This window comes from Bactrocera tryoni, chromosome 3 (assembly GCF_016617805.1).
Source record: "Bactrocera tryoni isolate S06 chromosome 3, CSIRO_BtryS06_freeze2, whole genome shotgun sequence".
NCBI classification, from domain to species: domain Eukaryota; kingdom Metazoa; phylum Arthropoda; class Insecta; order Diptera; family Tephritidae; genus Bactrocera; species Bactrocera tryoni.
The window spans coordinates 27,759,450-27,775,523 of NC_052501.1; the positions used below are offsets into that span (position 1 = coordinate 27,759,450).

The following is a 16,074-nucleotide window of genomic DNA, read 5'->3' on the forward strand; positions in this document are numbered from 1 at the left end:
CCAAATGGATGCCTCCAAGACGTTAGAAATAAAATTATAAAAAAAATTCCTGCAACTCGAACCCCTTCTTGCAAAGTGCTTGAATTGAGATCAGACAAGTGAGAAAGCTTCGTCAACAGATTAAATGGTCGCAAAACACTTTTCACCTTTAACATCTCTATCCGGATGGGAATCCATATAACATTTATTTTTCCTCAACGTAGAAGAATTTGGGTTTTTCGCTGGGTTTGGGACATACTCCAATCACGAAGAAAAAAAAGATTTTTTTGATCTCGAAAGGAAATCAAGTGCAACCTACTTAAGTGTAGGCTTAATATTTACGAGGGGTCATTCAATATTTTGGGGTATTTTCTTGTAATTTCGACAAACATTATTCCCATGCTACTTGATATTGTCTAGGCTGCATCATTTACAGGCCGAGTTATCTTTAACGAACTTTAGATGATTTTACTAAGGTTTGGTTGTATTTAATAACATTCCCTTACCCAGTTACGAACAGTTTTTAAGTATAACTCTAATCAAAGTAAAATATCTGTCTAAAACGGTCCAAGGTCATTACATTTTAAATTAAAACTCGATGCTTAAGCGAGCTTAATTGGTTTCCTTAGGGTCGTATTTTACGTTCTGAGGATTTTAACATTGTAGTGTTAACCTGAAGGACTTCTAATATAGTATCGACTATCTTCATCATTCTAAAGAACACCTATTGTTGTTCCTTCACATAATATTACTCTATATGCAAACTATATGGCTTTTCGTAATGTCTATATGTACTATATCTTTTATATGCTTAGATGTTAAGGTTTGGAAGTTGTACACTTCAAATTTTGAGCTTCAAGCTATCGTCGGAACTTCAAATATACTGAAAAATTTTGGGTTAGGCCAGATTGGATATACATATCTTGGTCATTAGTAACACACAACTGGCAAATAAACTGACATAAATGTAATAAAGTGGTATAAATGAAATAATGTGGTGTAAATAAAGCAAACTGGTGAAAATGAAATAAGGTGGTTTAAAATACAAAAAGTTGTATAAGAAAAGAAAGTGGTATAAACTAAATAAACTGGCATAAATAAAATAAAATTACTTAAATTAAATAAACTAAATAAATGACATAAGTGGTGCGAATAAAATAATCTGGTATAAATAAAATAGAGTGGTATAAATCAAATAAATTGGTATAAATAAATAAAAATTTCATAAATTAAATAAACTGGCATACATTACATAAAGTAGTGTGAATAAAATAAACTGGTATAAATAAAATAAAGTGGTATGAATCAAATAAATTATCTAAAAAAAATAATAAGGCATAAGTACATTAAATAAACTATAATAAGGTATTTTAATCAAATAAACGGATATAAATAAAATGATTTTTTAAGAAGGAACTGGTTTAAATAATTTTTTTTATAAATCTAGTAAATTGTTTTGACAAAAAAGTGCTTTAAATGAAACTGTTTTAAACTGGTATAAATTAAATAAATTTTTTTGATAAAAAAGTTGGTTTAAATCAAATGTATTTATTTATTAAAAAATTGGTATAAGTCAATTAAATTGTTTTGATAAGAAAAAGTGGTATAAAATACTTAACATGGCATAAACTTTTATCTAACCAACGAGGGCAGCCGAAACAACATACAACTGGTATAAATTAAACTAACTGGTACAAACTAAATAATGTGGCATAAATCTAATAACAAAAAAATATAATATCAGCCAGTTATACCACTTCAATGAGATATCTACATATATAATATATTTCAATGAATTGAGCTGCTTAACGTTTTTATTAGTCCCAAATAAATTTGTTTTCAAAAAAACTGGTATTAATCAAATAAATCGCTTTGACAAAAAACTAGTATAAAATATTTTATATGGCACAAACTTTTAACTAACCAACGAGAGTAGACGAACTAACAAACAACTGGTATAAATGGTATAAAATAAATTAACTGGTATAAGCGTAATAAAATGGCATGAAGCTAGTAACAAAATATAATATAAACCAGTTATACCAATTGAGGAATCTATATAATATATTTTATCAAATTCAGTTGCTTGACTTTGTTATTAATCCCAAGTACATATGTATTTTTTTTGACAAGAAAATCAAGCTTATTGTACATACTGCTATTTTTTCACCAACACTGTTTACCTTCGTCGCGCTTGCTCATGTATGTAGGCATCGGTGTGTATGTGCCGAGTATGTCATTCTTACCCATTCTTCGCGTTCCTACAATTTGTTGTTTGCCAGCTGACTTACTACTTTTGCTGAGCTTGTAGAGCATGTCAGGGATTCGCAACGTTTGGCGAGCGGCGGCAGCGACCACAGTTTGTATATGCGGACACATTTCGGCACACGGACTGCTTTCGTATAGAAAACGTCTTCGTTCGCACATCAGTTGTTCGTCACATGTTCGACGTGAATGAATATCAACCCGTACATGTCGTCTGATACGTAACGAGTCAAAAGAAGAATAGAAAACTGTATATTCCAAATTAGCTAATCAAAGAAACGAAATATTTTTTGTATAATTCCTGTCTTTTTCGTGTGTTTAGTGCAGGCGCAATTCCACTGTGCCACTTAAGCGTTCTCTTTCGTGCTTTTACGCTGCATACATTCTGCATAAAACCGCAATTCTCGAAAAGTCAATGAAAATTGCAAATTGGTGCAAATTTAAGTGCTGGTGAAAAGTGTTAATGCGTAAAGGCAGCGCTCAAATCCACTGGGCGAAGTGAAAGGTGCATACATTGTTTATATGCTACATAGAAACACACTCACATATATGTGTAAATGTGTGTTTGAAATTCCTAAGCTGTGTCTGTGCTGTGTTTCATGAGTGAATTGGAAAATTCGTAAAGAAAAATTATTCGCAACAAATCTGTTCAGTGCGTATGAAGAATAATATTTCCGACCACGTTGTGTTGAATTTGTCATAGAAAGAAGCAAAAATAACAATAACAAAAAACGTGCGCGTGCTACAACAATAACAGCTGGCAAAAAAAAAAACGACGAAAGCTACCAACAAACGCTCGAAGTTCAGTTCGGGCGCGCAAAACATAACAACAGTAATTCGTGTCGCTGGCGAAGTAAACAGTGTGCTTGAGTGCGTGTTGTTGCAGCAGCGAGTTAACCTTCAAGGAAAAAGTATGTGCAATTCGTTTGCTTATAATTACATTTTTTTAGGATTTAATTTATGCAAAAAGTCAACGCAATATTGCCACCAATAATTCACTTTAGTGTTACAACAAGTCGTTTGTATAAATTTGCCGATTTGCCTTTGCCACCTTCTTATCGCCTCGCTTTTTGCACACGTTTTTGCTCTACCGTTGCTTATCAACGCACACTCTTGTTTCTTTTGTTTTCCAAATTTATCAATTAGTGTACGCATTTCGCTTCTTTTGCAGTTTCTTGTTGATTTAGCAAGCTAAGTAGCGTTTACTAGAATCCACGCTCGTATTTTAGTGATGTCTGGAAAATTCTGGAATTTGCACTTTACATTAGACGCCAGAAGACAGGGCGTAAATACCACCTTGTACGTGCAGATTATTACATTAAATTACATTTGGTGGGGACGTTGATTTGGAGTAAAAATTTTGAGGTTAGTGTGTGGCATATTCGAAAAGCCAGAAAAGAAGAAAAGTATTCGTGATCTAGAGCATTAGAAACTAGAAAAAAAACATTAAATTTGGTGCACAAAGCTATAACACCCTACACATATGACAGGTTACTTACCGATCCATACATGGTTAGAAATAAGAGCCATTGGCCCGTTAATATCCGGGTCAATTGCGGTATCGTAGAACCGGTTCTTCTTCTTTTCCTTGGTAGTGTTTTTTACGTGACGGGTCCCAAACCCATCGTACAACCCTGTAGAGGTGATGTTTCTCACTTTAGCTCGCCTTCAAACGCATGTTTTTTGGCTATCCAGGAGATACTTGGTCAAAGACCGGAAGTCGTGAGCTGCTTAATCCATATGTAAAAGTATCGTTTCGGGTCACTCCCAAGTTAATGGCAATCAGAGAGCTTTCCTCACTTGCGTGAACTTCTACACTTGGCTTCATCCTCCAAAGTCTGAAAGTATTCGACGCAGTACACGCCGGGGGAAGCAGAGGAAGAGGACCTCCAGTCCGCTGGAAAGACCAGGTGGAAAAGAACATGGCTTTGCTTGGAATTGGCGCCAATTGGCGCCACGTTGCGAAAAAAAGAAACGACTGGAGCGCTGTTTTATCGGCTAAATTGCGTAGGCAGTATCTACGCCAGCAAAGAAGAAGAACCGGCTGTTGTGGGAATAGCAAATGGACCCTAGCGCAACTACGTTCTGGCTACTGTAGCAGGTTAAACTCCTACTTATTCGAAATAGACCTTGCCGTACAAAAATTATGTCCTGCATATATGTAATGTGAATCTGCATGACACTAATCATCTCTTTGCATGCCCAATGAAACCAACTCACTAAAAACCTCTCCCCTTGTAGGCCGAACGCGTCGAACCCGCTCATTTCCTGGGAATACTGTTAAGTGATTTCAATGACAGCTCTCCCGAACAGGGTTGATAATCGGTATAACAACAAAAACCACCCCTCACAGATGCATTCATTATAAGAGCGCTACAAAAGTTTTTTTTTAATATAAGAAATATTACTGTGAATTTTTTTCCCCAAAATAATAAAGAAATTTTTTATTCCTATGGAAAGTACATTCGATACCAATATGTATGAAACTCAATTTCTTTTGCATGACCACCACGGGCACGCTGGCAGAAGTCCAAACGCTGAACCAAATTTTCGACGATTTTCAAGCAAAAATCGGCTGATACTGCTGCAATTTCGATATTCGTTCCATATTCATACGACGTTCATCAATCGCCAATGTAGGCATAGGCCATAGACTTGACGTAGTTTCATAGCAATTAGTTTAACGACATCAAATCGCACGACCGATGCGGCCAATTCACTGGGCCATTTCATGAGATAACATGTTCATTAAACTTGGTTTTCAATAAATCGATTGTGACATTCGCTGTGTGGCTTATGGCGCCGTCCTTTTGGAATTGCTGCCTGACTAATAACGCATATTTTGCTTGTTGACGAAGGCATTCAGCCAGAAATGAGCCTAATCGCTGACGATGATTTTTCGATGAAAATCCAGCTCATTTTCAAGTTGTTGCTCAGCCCAATTCACGAACATACGAAGATTCCGGTGGTCAAGCGGCTTCAGTTCCTGTGTCAATTTGATCTTGTAAGGATGTAGGCCAAGAGCTTTTCGCAAAATTCTTAGCTCGTCCCGTTGATCATTTATTTGTATATTTTTTTTTATAAAGTCCCCGACCTTTCCTTCTGGGTGTTACAAATTTCGTGGCAAACTTTATATGTATAACCTGTTCAGAGTATAAAAATATTACGTCAGTTTAATACTACTTTTATTGTTTTATTATTTTTTTTGGAGTAAGTTTGATAGAAAAATCTTTTATTTCGTGTCGTCATGAATGGCCTTGTTTACAGTAACGAGGAAAGTTTGACAGTTTTACTAGGCTGTCACTTCCAATTCTCTGACATTGCCTATCGCAATCTCTGATCTGATAAGTTTTTGTTGCAATTAAATTTTTCTTTTATTTTGCTACATTTTAGAAATATTTTAATCTTAGCAAAGGTAATAGAGAGCCTGAGAGCTGAAAGACATTCTCTGTTTTGTCCGGCTTTATTTAGAGCTCGGCACGTTTTCAGCTGTTGAGTGGTTTATCCCACTAATCTTATAAATTTATCAAGATTTCGCCATACAAAAATGACAGTTCGAAACCACTTCATCGGAGTGATTTGAAACTGATCCACGCTAAATCTCTCTGTGCGACTCTGATTTTGCGCCATCTACTTGTCAGCATTGGAAATCTATTACATTATCACAGCTGATTTAGACACTACAAAGGGAAAAAATGTAAACAATCAATTTTTTTTAAAGCAATGAATCTAATTTCACCCGAAAATCGACTTAAAAAATGAAAAAATGCGTCCATTATTTCCATTATATGGAAAATATTTAAAAGAAGACGCCTTTTATTTCAAAATACTATATGAAAATGTTTTTTTTTTTAATAAATATTAAGCGATGTGAATTCTTGAATGGCAAAAACAGCTGTATTTTCATCTTTCCAACGGCAGTGAGAACGGGCTGATTAGTGAATGTAATTAAATGTAATCTAATCCCTTTAAATTTTCGGTCTGAACATGGTATTAGATATCTAAGAGCTTCGCAGTTCTATGGACGACGTAAACTTCAGCCCGTACTAATAATGAACCTTCATCTGGCATTGCAAAAGACTTGTATGTGTATGTTGTATGCCAGCCAGTGTAACCCAACCAAAAAAACAATTTAAAAAACGCTTCCAGGCAAAAAACTGGTACAAGGTTTTGAAGTCCTGTTTTGATAAAGCCAATCCAAAAAACGTTGCAAAGATCGGTACAAGGAATAGTACCAAGTTTGGAGAATATCTTGGGTGTGGTAGCACATCGCATTCAAGTTGCAAAAGCATTTGGCATGTCATTAAACCTGTATGAGGTTTCGCATTACCCTTGTGGAACACAACACCTTTTATATTGATCAATTCTGGCCGCTTCTCTTTGAGTGCATCACTGAATTTGCCCAGCTGGTCACAATACACTTCAGTGACTATCGGCCTTTTTTAGTGACTATCGGCCTACGAAGTAGCTTGAGCTACTTCATCCTTTTAGACCATGATCTCTTGTGCTTTACATTTTTTGAAAACTATCCATGTTTTGACGTTTGTTAAACAAATTACAGTCGTTAATGTGACAAAGCAAACTTTGTTCTATAAGAACATGAGGAACCAATATCATTTCATAAGCTTCGAAATTAATCCAAGACGTTGCATGTGCTTGTGTAGGAGCATGTTGGACAAATTTAATCTTCCATTAACCTCGATCAACGTGTAAGCTTGAAAAGTCTTTTCGGAACTTAGTGCATACTGAAGATCGAAATTGCCGCAACGAAACCAAGTTTGACATTAAAATTCGGTCAACACATCGCATAATTTTCTTCGATAAAGCGGTTGAGTGCGAAGTTGGCTGCTGAAAAATTCTTTAAGATAAGCTGTTGTCATCAAACGAAATTACTTAGTGTACGACCCAAAATTTATTCTCCTAATAGCCTTTTTGTCATATAGTTAGGCTATATACCACCATGGTATATGGTATATATTTGGTACCTACAGTGGCGAGCAAAATTGAGTGCATGTTTACGACGCGGAATTTCGTCGCCTTTAAAATCATAATCACACAAGCAAATCCAAAAATATTTTTTGTATTACTTTTATTATTTAATTCTTAATAAATTCTAAGCAAAAGCAACGATGATAGAGATGAATTCGAAGGACTTAAAGTAAAAACGAAAAATAACCGCATAAACTCAACTTTGCGCGTTGCACTTTTCCACCTATTTTCGCTTTTTTACTTATTTTCTCTTTATATCATTAAGGCGCATTTAGTCAAACTTTCTTTCTAAAATAGTTTTCGATGTCATTTTACAATTAAGACGTCTTTTTTCTTGCCAAAACCATCCTCAAAAGAGCATAATTTTCTCCATTGCTTTTAAATACTTTTTCAATGAATTGCAAATTTGTCTCGTCTAATTTTCATATTTATAAAATATTAGTGGTATGTATACCTCTTCAGTTCTTTTTGCGTTTTGAAAGTAAAAATAATTAAATAAGTATTACAATGTGCCGCAAGCCTTTTTTACGCATCGGTTAAGCTGGTCTTTGATATTTGGTGTAGGTTATCATTATAGTCAAAAATGTCTTAGACTTTCCTTTTTCCAAATTCGACCACTTTATCCCCTCGACTTTCTAATTATTTTTCTCTTTTCTTACAATTCGTTTATGTCGCTAGCGAAGTATCTCAATTGCCGATTACCGATTTTACTTAACCCTAAAATCGTTCTTTCATAAAGTTGGTTGTAAAAGTTGTAACCTAAATAAATATGTATAAGGATTGGAAATAAAATGGGAGTTTACTTAATCATCAAAAAATATCGGTAAAGGCTTGAACAGGTCGTTCCTGTTACGTACTACTTTTCTTTTACATTTAAAGAATTGATCATTGACTTATTAGTAACTTCCGTTGTAATGACGGTCTCAAGCTATTTTTTTCTGTTTGAATAAATCTATATATAGACTGTACTACAAAACGAACGTGTTGGATTAATTTTTTGTACCTAATTTTAACAAGTATTATAGGCGATTGTCTTCTAAGTAATAGAAAAGGAAAACAAGCTGAGTTCGGGTGCAATCGAATATAAGGTTTGTTGGAAAAACCGAAATTATTAACTGTAGTATATAGGAGTTGAGGTAGTACAGACCCGATTTCATCTATTAACTATTATGATGCCACCTACTAAAAGAATTTTCCCTGGGTTTCATTAAGGTACCACACATATGTAAAATCACCAATCATATGGAGAAAGTCAGCCGGATGTTCGAGAATCCTGATATTAGTTATGTATATGTATGAGATTCTCTCTGAATTTCAATTGAATATCCCATACATTGAACGATATTTTCAGTCAAAAGGTCAACTATGGATAATGGGGTCAGAATATTAGGTACCTAGGAGCTTGAATAGTTTTGGTTGGATTTGGGCAATTTTTGATCATAAGGATACTTTAAAGGAATTATTAGTGCAAACTTTTATCCCGAAAGAATCAAATGGAATTTAAAATTGTGTTATATGGGAAGTAGGCGTGGTTGTACTCCGATTTCGCTCTTTTTCGACACTGTGACGTAATAATATAAGAATAATGCCACATACTAAATTTAGAAAGCGGTTGGTCGTGTCTCGAGATATGGGATTTCACCAAAAAGTGGGCGGTGCCATGCCCATCATCCAATTTTCACACCGGCTCCGATAAAGTAATCTCATACCATCTAGGGTAAAAATTTAATGCATCTGTCGTATTTAGTTACTGATGTATTGCTTTATTAGTAGTTTTTAACAGTACCGTTATATGGGGAGTGTGCGGGGTTATCTTCCGATTACATCCATTTTCACACACTCGGTAGGAGTTCTAATAATATTTGCGCTAGGCGAATTTGGTTGTTGTAGCTTAAGTAATTTAAGAGGTAGGTACATTAAACTTATTAGAGGGCGGGGCCTCGCCTATTTTTTCAACATTTTTTGCCTACAGGTGCCACCTGATACTCTGTGCCAAATAAGTGCTTGGTGTTGGAACTTTATAGATTTTCAGTTTATGGCGTTTTGTGGGCGTGGCAGTGGTCCGATCCACGAACTTGTAATTTTTTTTATACTAAGGAATCCACATACCAAGTTTCATCAACATATAGTATCTCAATTTTTACTCAAGTAACAGATTGCACGGATGGGCGGACGGACAGACAGACAGTCATCAGGATTTCAACTCGTCTCCTCATCCTGATCAGTTATATACATATGTATGTACATACATAACTCTAACATCTATCTCGATTAGTTTTAGGTGATACTTACAACCTTTAGGTGATCAAAAGCATTATACTCTTTGGCAACATGTTCAAGAGTATAAAAATACTACTGTCCTCACAATATGAATTTTATATCGATCTTTCATCTATCAACACATGCGAAAATCGGATATCAAATTCAATAAATTATATGATACAGTTTTCTAATTATGTCACTAGGTGTCACTCAACGTAGAGTGCAGGGCATGATTTAGAAAATACTAAATTGTCAAAGCTTTCTCCACATTTCCTCGAAGAAACAATGGTTCTTGAAGTTTCAGAAAAACTGTGATCGGTCGAATCTACATACATACATACATATGTACATACTTACGTCCATCCCCAACCTATTTTGTTGAAATACATATGTAGTAGTCTCTCGAGCTGAGGTTAAGTTTAAGTTAATAAAGCTATTTCAACGAAAAATGGGCGTGTTCGTGGTTTTTGGTATAGTGCAAAATATTATACTTATATGTATGTACATACATACAGGCGTACATACCGCCTAGTCCACGCTGCCTTCACCTGACATTGCAATTTTGTTTGTGCTTTCCTTATGAGCCAACGAACAGCCTCTAAAGTAAACCAATTTTGCGACGCATTTTTTTATTAAAAACAAAAAAAGAAAAGCAAAAAAGCAAGAAAAACAGAAATAGGTGTGATAAGTGTTGCCAAATAATCTTGTTGGTAGTTGCTGGGCTGATAAAGAGAGCAAACAAAATGCGTACTTAAAATGCGCTGATGAGCGCGTACACTAAAAAATTTAAATGCCATACATATCTACTTGTATATAAGTACATATGTATGTACATTAGGGTGATTCATTTTTTTTTTTTTTTTCAATTGGTACTCGCAAAAATAATTTTTTTTCATTGAGTTATAAAATTAATAAGAAATAAAGATTTTTTCCAAAAAATAGTCAAATTTCAACCGTTAATATCTTTTAAACGGTTGGGTTTACGAAAAAATCATAAGAGACCATATTTTAGAGCATTCAATTTCCTACAAAACCTAATTAACAAGATATTTTTTCAAGTAGTTGGAAGCGAAATATTAATTTTTCTATCTGATAATAAGAAAAAATAGAAAACCGTTAGGCGGAGGACCTTCCCGTTACAATTAAAAACTCATATTTGGAGAGGCTTTCTTAGAGGTGTCTAGGAACCTATTTTTGCGAGTACGAATTGAAAAAAAAATTTTTTTTTGAATCACCCTAATGTACATGTATGTATATATGTATGTACCATATATGTATATACATATGTATGTACATATGGTATTTACATATGTTTGTGCGTTCGTACACACCTAGCAATTCTATAAATCAATAAAATTCACCATTTTTTTTTTACTTTTGCGCGCGACAATTACTAAAAAGACAATCCGCAATACTTATATCACAGCAACAACAACAATAAAGAATATTCAATATATTTCCTAGCTAAAGAAAATATTGAAAATTTTCAACGCAAACAAAAGGTTAGAACGAAATGTAAATAAATATTCAAAAAGTCGCGACTTTACTATCAGCCAAAGAAAAAACAATAACAAAAACAATAGAAAATCGAACTGTAAAAGTTCAATTAAAATGAATATGCAAGGAAAGCAAGCGTAGAAAAACTGTTTTTCATTTGCCTTTACAAATGGTTGATTATAACATACAAACATACATACATACATATATACCGTACATACTGACAGCTATATACATACATAAATATATTTTTGTAGTACAGATAGTCTTATACAATTTAACTGCTGACACAACGTCTCCATTTAGTTCCTTCGCTTTTTCCGGCTTTTCCTTACATTTATTGTCCACTTACATACATATGTACATATGTATGTGTATGTGTGGATATACTATTGACTATTTCCACGCTTGCCTTTCCACAAGCTTTCCTTAAGCTACTATTTTTTATTATTGGAATTTTTTTTTATTCAATAATTTTTATTTTTTTAATTTTGCCGCTTTTAGTTGTCCCGAACCCATGCATTCATTTGGCGTTGCAGACCTTATGTCTCTGCTTTTGACACTTTTGCTTTACTTGCATTCGCGTGAAGAAACGTGTATACAGTGACTTACGAAAATGTTCATACAATACTTCTCTAGTAAATATTTATATGTATATTATAACGTTACAAGTATACATTTATACACTATGAGAATTTAAAAAGTCTTCCGAGACTACTTTTAGAATTTTTTTTCAGCATTCTTTGTCTTTGTAAAAATCAAGATGAAACTGAAAACAAGTAAGGAAAGCCTAAGCAAAGGGTGAAACCGATCATTTTATGCCAAGATCAAAGCCAAGGAAATGCCTTAAGGTGCACAAAGCCTTAAGGATAAGTTATGTCGTCATTTAAAATGTAAAACAACGTGGTATTATAGAAAGAATCGAAATTGAATTTTTTATTCCTTAAGATTCGCTACGTCATATTACATATGCATGTAAATGTAGGTAGCATACATTTTTCAGCTTCCCCTATCAGATATAACCTATATATTGGTTAGTCGAAAAAGGTTTTCGTATATCTTATCAAACTTCAACTTATTTTTTTATATTTATACTAATAAATAAATAAACAAATAGGTAGCATAGTTTTTGCTATTTTTCCGCTACAGACACTATTCCATCAGTGTAAAATTTTCAGCAGTGTAAATCAAAATTTCCGGAACGGAAGCGAGCGAGCAATTGTTGTGCTACACGAACTGATACAGCATCGTGTCCGTAAACTTCACAAATTTCATTGGTGGTTTGCGTGGCATTCTTCTCTTTTGTATGTATACAAAATTTCAAAGTATAGCGAATTTCTTCATTATTTTCACTCATTTTTGAACAGCTGTAACTTTTTTTTCAACTTCCTCGAATTTAATTTATTTTTGGTTAAATGAAGCTCACCTTTGCAACACTATATAATAAGACACCATGTGATTGTGCATACGACATCTATTGACAAAATACGAAAAGATTTTTTCGACTTGATTTGTTGCGCTTTTAGTAGTTTTTAAGAAAGCTGTTATATGAAAGATAGTGGCGTTATAATCCGATTTCATCTATTTTCATACGACCGGTAGAGATTCTTATAGGATTTGTCCTTAGTGAATTTCATTAATTATGTAGATTAAACTTATTACAAGACAGTGTCCTGCCCATTTTTTGAAAAATTGTATAATACTCAACACTTTCCAGGGTAAAATACAAGTCGTTTAATGATTTTACTAATGATAATTAATAACTGCGAGAAAATACTAGGCACATCTTCATAAGACTGTTCTTATACATACATATGTACATATGTATGTTCAATTTATGTGACAAATAATGTCCGAAGTCACTATCACTCACATATTTACTTAACTATTTCCATACATATACACCTATACTGGAAATTCCTTCATGCTCTCTTTCGTTTCCATTTTCATACAGTTCAATTAAGATCCACTCTACGTGTCTACGTGGCGTCTGCTGGAGCAACACCAAAGTGCCACTTGAGTATTTATTATTGATACACTTACTCATGTATTGGTTAGTAAGGCCGATTACCCATCACACGATACATAGACCGGTCAGTCTACCACATAAATACGTTTTCCTACAATGACATAACACGGTAGAAGCGGCTCTGTCAATAATAGAATGAGGAATGATTGGTGTTATTGAAGAAAAATAAACAATTTATAGTTGAGGCAGTTTCAGAAGCTTGTGTTGGGAAGAACATGTTTGCAGAGAACCTACTTTGGCTAAACTTGAAATTTCGCTTGTAAAATTTTCAAAACATTACACTTATTCAGACCTTCAAACTGAAAGCTAATTTGGCAGTTGTTCAGTTGCAACCCTGCAATTAAAAAAAAACGATGACAATGATGGCTATATAAAGAGTGATCCATTTCGAGGTTCCCTATTCTTTTAAAGAAAAGACACAGAAACACGAAAGGACATTCTTTGACATTTAGTATTTGAAGATTATCTCTTTCAAATGTTGGCCGCGCTATGCCTCAGATGGTTCATCCGTTAAGTCCAATTTTCGATGACTCCTTCGAACATTTCGACTGGTAACTGACTAATGCAACGCATGACATTTTGCTCCAACGTGTTGAATATTCTTGGAATTTTTTAATAGCCCATATAACGAAGCGATGTCGTTTGGTAAGGTCGAACAGCTTCAGTTCTTGCTCAATCTGTATTTTATATAATATGTTTTCAAGTTAAGATCTCGATGTAAAATACGCCAAGTCGTTCCATACACCAATCCGATTTGCTGCGAATGGAGCCGAATCGACTCTCCTCGTGAATACTTTTAGCTACGGCTGCTATTTTGGACGTGGTTTATTCGGTCTCAGTAGGCCGATTATGTTGATCACGAGTTGAGCGAAGCGCACGAAAGACATTCTTTACAGAACGTGAATTTTCATAATAAAGTTGAACGATTTGTGAACTTTGTTCAGGCAAAAGTCTTTCCATGATGAAATGCCAAACAAAAAAGTACCACTACTTGGGTCACTTGTTATTTATCGGTGATCAAGTTTTTACTCTATAATTTCCGGGTCACAAAACTTACTTCCGTGTTTATTTCTGTCAAAACTGCAATTTTGATGATTAAGCTCAGCAATCAAGTCTTGAAATTTGTATTATATTTGCTTTGCTAGATGATGTGAAATATAATAATTAAATATACTAGATACGCGGTTTTGCAGCCGATTTTTATTGTGTTGGTCCCGCTTGATCCCATTACTCACGTATTTACCAAAACGGCTGATAATTCATATCAGTTGCTACTTATTTAGTTGACAGGCTACGAGCACACTAATCACACCACTGCTAATTATCAATAATTTATAATCAGATTAAGAAGTGCTGATAGTTAGTAAACAATATTTATATGTGGGCTGATACTGATCTTTGGTAGACCTAAAGTAAGTAATAGTAATACCTAAAATATATTATAGGGATCCGATCTGATAATTTTATTTGGATGTTAGGTAGGTTGTCTTTTGTTTGACGGGATTTGGCAACGCTAGTGTTGCAATTTGGCAGCAACGTTTATTTTTTTTACAAATTTTGACGTGGCTTAACTCAGCAACAGTGCTTTGATTAACTTATTTTAATTTCTGCTGATAAAGCTCCATCAAAGACGAGTGCTTATTGATGGGATATGGTGAAACCAATCGAGTTCATATATAACTCTCTGATGAATTCCGTGAAGGTCGGGTATTCGTTGATGCCAATAAACCATAAATTTTCAGCAGATCCTTTCTCTTGAACACTGCTAAGGTCGACTCTTCATGATGTCTTGTCCATGCCTCTGCACCTTATAGCAGAACGGGAATGATGAGGGACTTGTAGAGTTTAGTCTTTGTTCGTCGAGCGACCAAAAATTTTGCACACGTCCGTTCCTCACCAAGAAGGCGGTCATTTGACGGCACCGCCGATATCGGATCGGATTAAGTTGTTCTATTGCTAGACATTTATTGTGAATTAAGAAAATCACTGTGTGAATATCAATGCCTCATGGACGTAGCTCAAGCATTGACTTAAGCATCAGCTGATGTCAGCTGATCTATCCCATGTAGGTTGACGTTAGTCGACTTTTCAAAAAATCCATCTTCTCATAACCGCTCTTAATTGGTACGTCGGAGAGTCGGTACATTGATTAAATACCGTAGTTTGTCGTCGGGCGGTCCAGGTGCGAAGGAGAGGAGGATTGTTTTGTTGCGCGGAAAATTCCATCTTGCTCAAGCAATGAAAACTATTATTATTTTTTCAAGAAACTGATAATATTTTGTAATAAATACAACAACAACTGTTCAAATGTTTACAACTTTACAACAATAAATGTTCTGATTACAGTTTTGTACTAATTATACATACATACATATCTATATATAATCGTATTCGTCCTTAATCTTATCTCCAAAGCATTCTCAGCTGTTTAATATTTTTAGACGTTTGCTTATTGTTTTGTAAGTTCATGTATACCAAACATATATGGATGTATGTACATATATATTTTTTTATATGTAAGCATATTTATGTAAGTACATGTGTACTTGTGTAGGTGTAAGCGCATTTGATTGCTGCGCTGCTGCATCTGGGTTAAACCTGTTTATATTAGCCGGCACATCATCATTGCCATCCAAATATGTTCATTAGAGCGGGTCGATTTAGTGAGAGCCAAAAAATCGAAAAAATTTTCCGACGCGGAAAATGTTCTACGAATCATTCTAATAAACTTTGCCTAAGAGACTATGGGTCTAAAACCGGCTTCAAGCCAGCGTTATTTAAGGCAAAGTTCTTTAGGAACATAAAAATTTGTTCATCAGTCTTTGAGTTAACCGAATGAAATTTAGTATGTAAGTGCGGTTTGATCGATATGATCAATAGTATCATTTGTAGGAATCGGCCATATCGGGCAACTATCTCCCTTACAACCGATTATTCATATTTTTTAAACCTATGTTAGGTAGGGAGACGAGTCATATTTTTTCAAGTAAGTAGTTGGAAACGAGTTTTGAATTTTTCTATGTAGTAGTGAGAAAAAAATACGCAACTATCCT

The 16,074-nt window shown here is 34.5% G+C and overlaps 1 protein-coding gene across 1 annotated transcript in view; it reads left to right on the forward strand.

The window, feature by feature from the left end:
• Positions 1 to 2,417: 2,417 nt before the first annotated feature.
• The window catches only part of LOC120773102 (terminal nucleotidyltransferase 5C), a 309,654-nt gene continuing 295,997 nt past the window's right edge, over positions 2,418 to 16,074 (forward strand). Inside the window, exon 1 of the mRNA XM_040102073.1 lies at positions 2,418 to 3,155. The gene's annotated coding sequence lies outside the window, so the exon portion shown is untranslated. The remainder of the gene's footprint in view (positions 3,156 to 16,074) is intronic.